We start from the raw sequence: 8,131 nt of genomic DNA, 5'->3' as shown, positions 1-8,131 counted from the left end.
TCTCGTCTTTTGTTACTCACACTGGAGAGATGGAGAGATGGAGAGATGGTGATACTATATTCCGGCAGCAGAAATTGCAACTTTTGTTCTCCACGGGCTCATGACTTGGTCAAGTCCTCTGTTCTAGATACAGTATTTCCACTCTCAGTGTGACAGAGGCGTACTGTGAAGAAGTGCTGGGAGGCATCATCTCAGAGAAGCATGGAGAGATACCCCCCAGTGGGGGCTCCGTCTCGTTTTTCTTACCGTATCAAAAAAAACATGTCTTACCCCAAGACCATCATCAAAACCTCTCTATAGAATGAAAGAGCAAGTGAAAACAGAGCTCATTGTCAAAAAACTATTCTGCCATTGCGTTTTCAGTTGGTTGTTTCATCAGTTGAAGTTGCCAGTTGATGAGGACAATATGGGCTGGCGATAGGGAATTTGAGGAGGGTCTTTGAGCCCAGATTCCAGCCTAATTGTCTTGCTCAGTGTAAAAGGATACGGCACAAAGCCTCGTGACGTTAAGCAGCCTTATGTCAGATTGGAGGCTTAGCTAGCGCCCACCACCCGGGTGGTATTGGGCTGTGGGGAACGGATGGATAGCACACTTGGGCAGCAGGGTCTGTTACTGACTGTGGGCACCAGTGGTGCAGATGGAAGATCAGGAGTGGGTTTGGAGTGATTCCTGATGGAGAGAAAATGTCAAAACAAGTCCAACTAAATCATCAGTTATCAAGGCAGATATTTTGGAGACAATCGCCAGATGTAGAAATTGTTCAAAGGGAAAATTAGATATGGGATTTGGGGTTTTGACATACTGTAGAATCATCACTGTCTATACTTAAGTATACTTAAGAGTAACAATAAGGGGTAATCGCGATAAGGATTTAGGTCTGTCACAGTGTCTTGGCATTAGTACATGAGGGTGAGGGAACAACAATATCTTTGACATGAACATGAAAAAACAGATTATGAAGAATAACAATCTGGGGCCCTCCCTGCTACATGCAGGGATGACAACAAAAAAGGAAATGATAAAAATACAGATTTTTCTGTTTCTCTGTCGGTGAACAGACGTTGATCTCTTCAAATCCCTGTGTATCTCATGGTAAATCCTAGTAATGTGGATTAGGACCTGTTCAAATATATATATATATATATATATATATATATATATATATATATATATATATATATATATATATCACAGGAACAGATTGAGCCAGACTTCCCTACACAACAAATCCTCACAGATACATGCCCGGGAAAAACAGGAATTACTCAAAATGAAGGCTGAGAATAGCAACAGTCCATGTCATCGCCCGTCATGTCTGCCTAGTGCCTAAAACACGCACAAATTTACTCACTCACTCACACATACAAAAACACTGACACACACACACACACACTGTGCAGGCCTGGAACACACCGTCCCAACCATTTAATCCAGGCTCTCCGTAGCCTGCGTCACCTCCTGTCCATTAGGGCGAGCTTTTCTCCCAGCATGCAACCAAATCCCCTCCACTTTGGACTCATCACTGTATAAAGAGCCACAGCTGCTCCGCTCTGTCTCACTCAGTCACACTGTGATGTGGTCACTCTCTCTCTCTCTCTCTCTCTCTCTCTCTCTTTCAGCTCTATTTTTCTATCTCTCTCTCTCTTTATCTCTGTAACTCACTCTGTTTCCTCTTTTCTTTACGTCTCTCTCTCTCTCTCTCTCTCTCTCCCTTTATCCCTCTCTCTCTCTCTTGCTCTCTCTCTCACTCTCTTTATCGCTCTCTCTTTGCATACACACACACATAGAGTTGAAGTTGGAAGTTTACATACACCTTAGCCAAATACATTTATAGTCAGTATTTCACAATTCCTGATATTTAATCCACATAACAATTCCCTGTCTTAGGTCAGTTAGGATCACCACTATCTTTTAAGAATGTGAAATGTCAGAATAATAGTAGAGAGAATGATTGTTTTCAGCTTTTATTTCTCTCATCACATTCCCAGTGAGTCAGAAGTGTACATACACTGAATTAGTATTTGGTGGCATTGCCTTTAAATTGTTTAACTTGGGTCAAACGTTTTGGGTAGCCATCCACAAGCTTCCCACAATAAGTTGGGTGAATTTTGGCCCGTTCCTCCTGACAGAGCTGATGTAACTGAGTCAGGTTTGTATGCCTCCTTGCTCGCACACACTTTTTCAGTTCTGCCCCCAAATCTTCTATGGGATTGAGGTCAGGGCTTTGTAATGGCCACTCCAATACCTTGACTTTATTGTCCTTAAGCCGTTTTGCCACAACTTTGGAAGTATGCTTGGGGTCATTGTCCATTTGGAAGACCCATTTGCGACCAAGCTTTAACTTCCTGACTGATGTCTTGAGATGTTGCTTCAATATATCAAAATATTGTCCCTCCTGCAGCAAAGCACTCCCACAACATGATGCTGCCACCCCCGTGCTTCAAGGTTGGGATGGTGTTCTATGGCTTGCAAGCCTCTCCCTTTTTCCTCCAAACATAACGATGGTCATTATGGCCGACCAGTTCTATTTTTGTTTCATCAGACCAGAGGACATTTCTCCAAAAAGTACGATATTTGTCCCCATGTGCAGTTGCAAACCTTAGTCTGGATTTTTTATGGCAGTTTTGGAGCAGTGGCTTCTTCCTTGCTGAGCGGCCTTTCAAGTTATGTCGATATAGGACTCATTTTACTGTGGATATAGATACTTTTGTACCTGTTTCCTCCAGCATCTTCACAAGGTCCTTTGCTGTTGTTCTGGGATTGATTTGCACTTTTCGCACCAAAGTGCGTTCATCTCTAGGAGACAGAACGTGTCTCCTTCCTGAGTGGTATGACGGCTGCGTGGTCCCATGGTGTTTATACTTGCGTACTATTGTTTGTACAGATGAACGTGGTACCTTCAGGCATTTGGACATTTCTCCCAAGGATGAACCAGACTTGTGGAGGTCTTTGAAAAAAACTCGGAGGTCTTTTTCTTTTGATTTTCCCATGATGTCAAGCAGAGGCACTGAGTTTGAAGGTAGTCCTTGAAATACATCCACAGGTACACATCCAATGGACTCAAATGATGTCAATTAGCCCATCAGAGCTTCAAAGCCATGACATCATTTTCTGGAATTTTCCAAACTGTTTTCCAAACTGTGGCACAGTCAACTTAGTGTATGTAATTTTTTGACCCACTGGAATTGTGATACAGTGAATTATAAGTGAAATAATCTGTCTGTAAACAGTTATTGGAAAAATTACTTGTCATGCACAAAGTAGATGTCCTAACCAACTTACCAAAACTATAGTTTGTTAACAAGACATTTGTGGAGTGGTTGAAAAATGAGTTTTAATGACTCCAACCTAAGTGTATGTAAACTTCTGACTTCAACTGTAGATGCCAATATGGACAAACACACTCAGAGAGAGACACACACACACAGAATACTCCCACGCACAGACCTTTGCGCCCACATTCACTCAACCACAGCATCATAACATATATGTTCACATTACTGTGTTTAATTAATGCATGTTACATACCACATAGTGGTCAACCTTCTTATAGGGTGAATAACACTGATAGACCTGACTTATATCTCAGGAGGCTGGTTAACTTACATTGGATTGGTTGGTATATTCATCGATAGTCATTAGGATACACATGAAAACACCATATTGAGAGTTTACTTCAACAGTTATATAATAAACAAACTTTCAAAGGAGAAGTAACAGTGAGGTAAATCCATTCACTTTTTGACAGCACTATTTTTTATTTGAACGTAACCTTCCATACATATTTGAAGTGCTCAGAAATTGTATCTTTGGACCTGAATGTTAAAATGTTCAAGAGATAAAGGCGCTCAAGGTCGACCTATTTTAGATACCCCCCAATACCATGAGACATCCATGTCTTTATCACTGGTAAATATAAACAGATTGATATGAATTAAAAGCAGACTGTCAAACTGTTTTATAATTTCTTGAGAAAGAAAAAAACCTTTTGTTATATAAATTATTAAATGTTTTAAACATAAACATAAATGATCTAAAAACGCATAAACTCAGATTTTTCTTTATAGTCATATATGTTGTAGCTTAGAACATATTTGACATCATCTGAGGTTTTTGTGTTGTGCCGCGTAAGGTTGATACTCAACATGCTCGTGGCTGATATGTACTAAAATGTGGACTTCAGAATGGAACCACAAAGATGGTTGAAATTCAACACATCAAAGAATGTTGACTTTAATGGCTATATCTGTTGTTTTAAATTATACTCTCAATCCTCCATAGAAAACCTATTGAAATCATAGAAATATAGATAATAGAATATACATGACCGTGGTGGGTGGACCGGCAGACATCTTCGTGGTAGTAATTAGAAGTTAAAATGACAATTCAATTTAACGCTGCAATACGTAACTTCACATGACCCGACCAAATTTACATGTGTCATAGATATGTCATTCTCATTGAAAGCAAGTAGTGGTAGATCTGTTCTATGTGCACTATTTCTATTCTTGTATCTTTTATTTTCAGTTTTCTACACCAGCTTCAAACAGCTGAAAATACAATATTTTTGGTTATGGAAAATATTTTTCACAGCAGTTTAGATGGTTTGATTCTCTACACTATACATTTTATTTTATTGAACTAGGCAAGTCAGTTAAGAACAAATTCTTGTTTTCAATGACAGCCTAGGAACAGTGCCTGTTCAGGGGCAGAATGACAGATTTGTACCTTGTCAGCTCAGGGAAATGAACTTGCAACCTTTCGGTTACTAGTCCAACGCTCTAACCACTAGGATACCCTGCCGCCCCAATCAAATACAGTAGTTTGACAGCCTGTTTGTAAGCTTTGAAATTATATCAAACTCAATTGTTTATCTTTTCCTATGATGAAGACATAGATGTCTCATGGTATGGTGGGGTGTGCAAAATGGGTCAGCTTTGAGCACCTCTATCTCCTGACTGGTTTGGCATTCAGGTCCAAAAAGTCCATTTCTAACCACTTCTTCCATGGCCAAACATGCATGGAAAGGTTTGTTTAAATTTAAAGGGATGCTTCAAAAGTGATTGAATTCATATGGATTTACCCAGTACATAGTTTCTGGAATGTTCTCCGAAAAGAAAAGAAAAACACAGACGCTCAAGACATCCACTACAAACACTATGTTGAAGATATGTCAATATTCCCCAGAAGCTGGAGAAATAAATAAATGAGGAGTTCCATCCCCGCCACATGCGCTGAACACCTGCTCAATCCTGGGGACTTCTGTGTACCAAGCTGTGTAGTTTTAATCTCCAGAATAAATAGCAGGTGAAAACGTGAGTTTTCTCCCGACTCCGCAAGGAGCCACAGTTCATCCCAACGGAAGCGCTCAGCATCTGTCGGCCGACAGTGAGCATAAGGCCCCAACACTGCCCAAATAATGACTAGACCAGATCACTGCGACTTAGGCCTCTAAAACCTGTTTAGGTTAATATCTGTAAATTTATTGCAATTGTCCCCAGTAATTCCCTGGACTCTTTCCCCCCTGGGATATCCCTATCTGATACCGTTTGATCCCAAACTGGATTATGTGGGACTAATACACGCCAATGCCTTCCGTTTACAGTGTGTGTGTGTGTGTGTGTGTGTGTGTGTGTGTGTGTGTGTGTGTGTGTGTGTGTGTGTGTGTGTGTGTGTGTGTGTGTGTGTGTGTGTGTGTGTGTGTGTGTGTGTGTGTGTGTGTGTGTGTGTGTGTGTGTGTGAAGGGTGGAGAGCAGGTAGAGGTTACAATACAATAGAGAACTATGATCCAATCCTGCCATAAATGACCATGCTTATTGAATGCCATGGTGAAACCTATAATGAGTTCAAATTGCTGCTTGGAATGATGAAAAATTCATGCCACTAGTTGGTGTTAGTGAGAACAGATCACTGGGATTTCACCTCCCCTGTTTGATGTCCTTACTTGCCAGCTCAGCGGACACTATCGTATGATTGGACCAGGAGAAAAACGCACTTAAACCTGACAATACCCAAGCTATTACAGCAGATGACCATTTAGGCAAGGTAACATTGTGTGAGTGTGAGACCGGGTGAATGTGTGTACTAATCTGTATGATGTGTTTGCCTCAGATGATATGTGTGTGTGTGTGAATGCATACTGGTGTGTACGTGTGTAACTGTGTGTTTGTACTGACCGAGAGCCGGTGAAGGTACTGTATGTGTGTTGAATATTAAACTGCAGGAGATCTTGTAGAGCTCTGATAAATGCATTTATGGAAAAGTCAGCCCGGCTTTATCTCGTCATTGCAGGTTAGATCGCCAGATAAAATAATTGGGGCTCCAAAAATATAAATAAAAAATCAGCGCAGGGAGATAAGAAACCGGCTCCTCGGTGGTTCTGTACCTGCTCCTCGCTCCCCTCCCAGCCCACATTCTGCTGCTCATCAGGATGGCCCCTATCACTAACCCAGGGCTCTGTTCAGGCCCCTATCACTAACCCAGGGCTCTGTTGAGTCCCTATCACTAACCCAGGGCTCTGTTCAGGCCCCTATCACTAACCCAGGGTTCTGTTGAGTCCCTATCACCAACCCAGGGCTCTGTTGAGTCAATATCACTAACCCAGGGCTCTGTTGAGTCAATATCACTAACCCAGGGCTCTGTTCAGGCTCCTATCCCTAACCCAGGGCTCTGTTGAGTCCCTATCACTAACCCAGGGCTCTGTTGAGTCCCTATCACTAACCCATGGCTCTGTTCAGGCCCCTATCACTAACCCAGGGCTCTGTTGAGTCCCTATCACTAACCCAGGGCTCTGTTGAGTCCCTATCACTAACCCAGGGCTCTGTTCAGGCCCCTATCACTAACCCAGGGCTCTGTTGAGTCCCTATCACTAGCCCAGGGCTCTGTAGAGTCCCTATCACTAACCAGGGCTCTGTTCAGGCCCATATCACTAACCCAGGGCTCTGTTGAGTCCCTATCACTAACCCAGGGCTCTGTTCAGAACCCTATCACTAACCCAGGGCTCTGTTGAGTCCCTATCACTAACCCAGGTCTCTGTTCAGGCCCCTATAACTAACCCAGGGCTCTGTTGAGTCCCTATCACTAACCCAGGGCTCTGTTCAGGCCCCTATCACTAACCCAGGGCTCTGTTGAGTCCCTATCACTAACCCAGGGCTCTGTTCAGGCCCTATCACTAACCCAGGGCTCTGTTCAGGCCCTATCACTAACCCAGGGCTCTGTTCAGGCCCTATCACTAACCCAGGGCTCTGTTGAGTCCCTATCACTAACCCAGGGCTCTGTTCAGGCCCTATCACTAACCCAGGGCTCTGTCCAGGCCCTATCACTAACCCAGGGCTCTGTTCAGGCCCTATCACTAACCCAGGGCTCTGTTCAGGCCCCATCACTAACCCAGGGCTCTGTTCAGGCCCTATCCCTAACCCAGGGCTCTGTTCAGGCCCTATCACTAACCCAGGGCTCTGTTCAGGCCCTATCACTAACCCGGGGCTCTGTTGAGTCCCTATCACTAACCCAGGGCTCTGTTGAGTCCCTATCACTAACCCATGGCTCTGTTCAGGCCCCTATCACTAACCCAGGGCTCTGTTGAGTCCCTATCACTAACCCAGGGCTCTGTTCAGGCCCTATCACTAACGCAGGGCCTTCAGTGATATGATGCCATTCTCCTTATGGAACCTGATGGAATGACTCAGACATTCCCCTGTATTGTTCTGCTATGGGGATGTAGAGTACAGTACATGTACTGGTAGCTACTTCCTCACTGTTATCTACTCTACCTCTCCCCATACGCAGAATACTTTTTCATAACTTAAGGCTGCTGTGCTGTGGCACAAACATTTCATATAACCTTTTGCTGTGGAGGAAATATATTCAAGCAGAATACCTTGAAAGCATTTAACCCCAGTCTCTAGCGCTTTTATATTCCCTCTCTGAGCCTCACTCACACTTCCTCTCTCTCAGCATCTCTTACTCATTCTATAACAACCCGGTACCTCTCTCTTTCTCTATATATATCTCCTTTTTTACCTCTCTCTGTGTCGTTCCACTTATCCCTGGTTCTCTCTCTCTAGCTATCTCGCTACATCATCTCTCTCACTCTACATCATCCCCTCTCTCTCTCCATATTTCTCTCTACAT

Source organism: Salvelinus fontinalis, chromosome 38, assembly GCF_029448725.1.
Source record: "Salvelinus fontinalis isolate EN_2023a chromosome 38, ASM2944872v1, whole genome shotgun sequence".
Lineage (NCBI taxonomy): Eukaryota > Metazoa > Chordata > Actinopteri > Salmoniformes > Salmonidae > Salvelinus > Salvelinus fontinalis.
Note: the sequence above shows the minus strand (reverse complement) of the source record.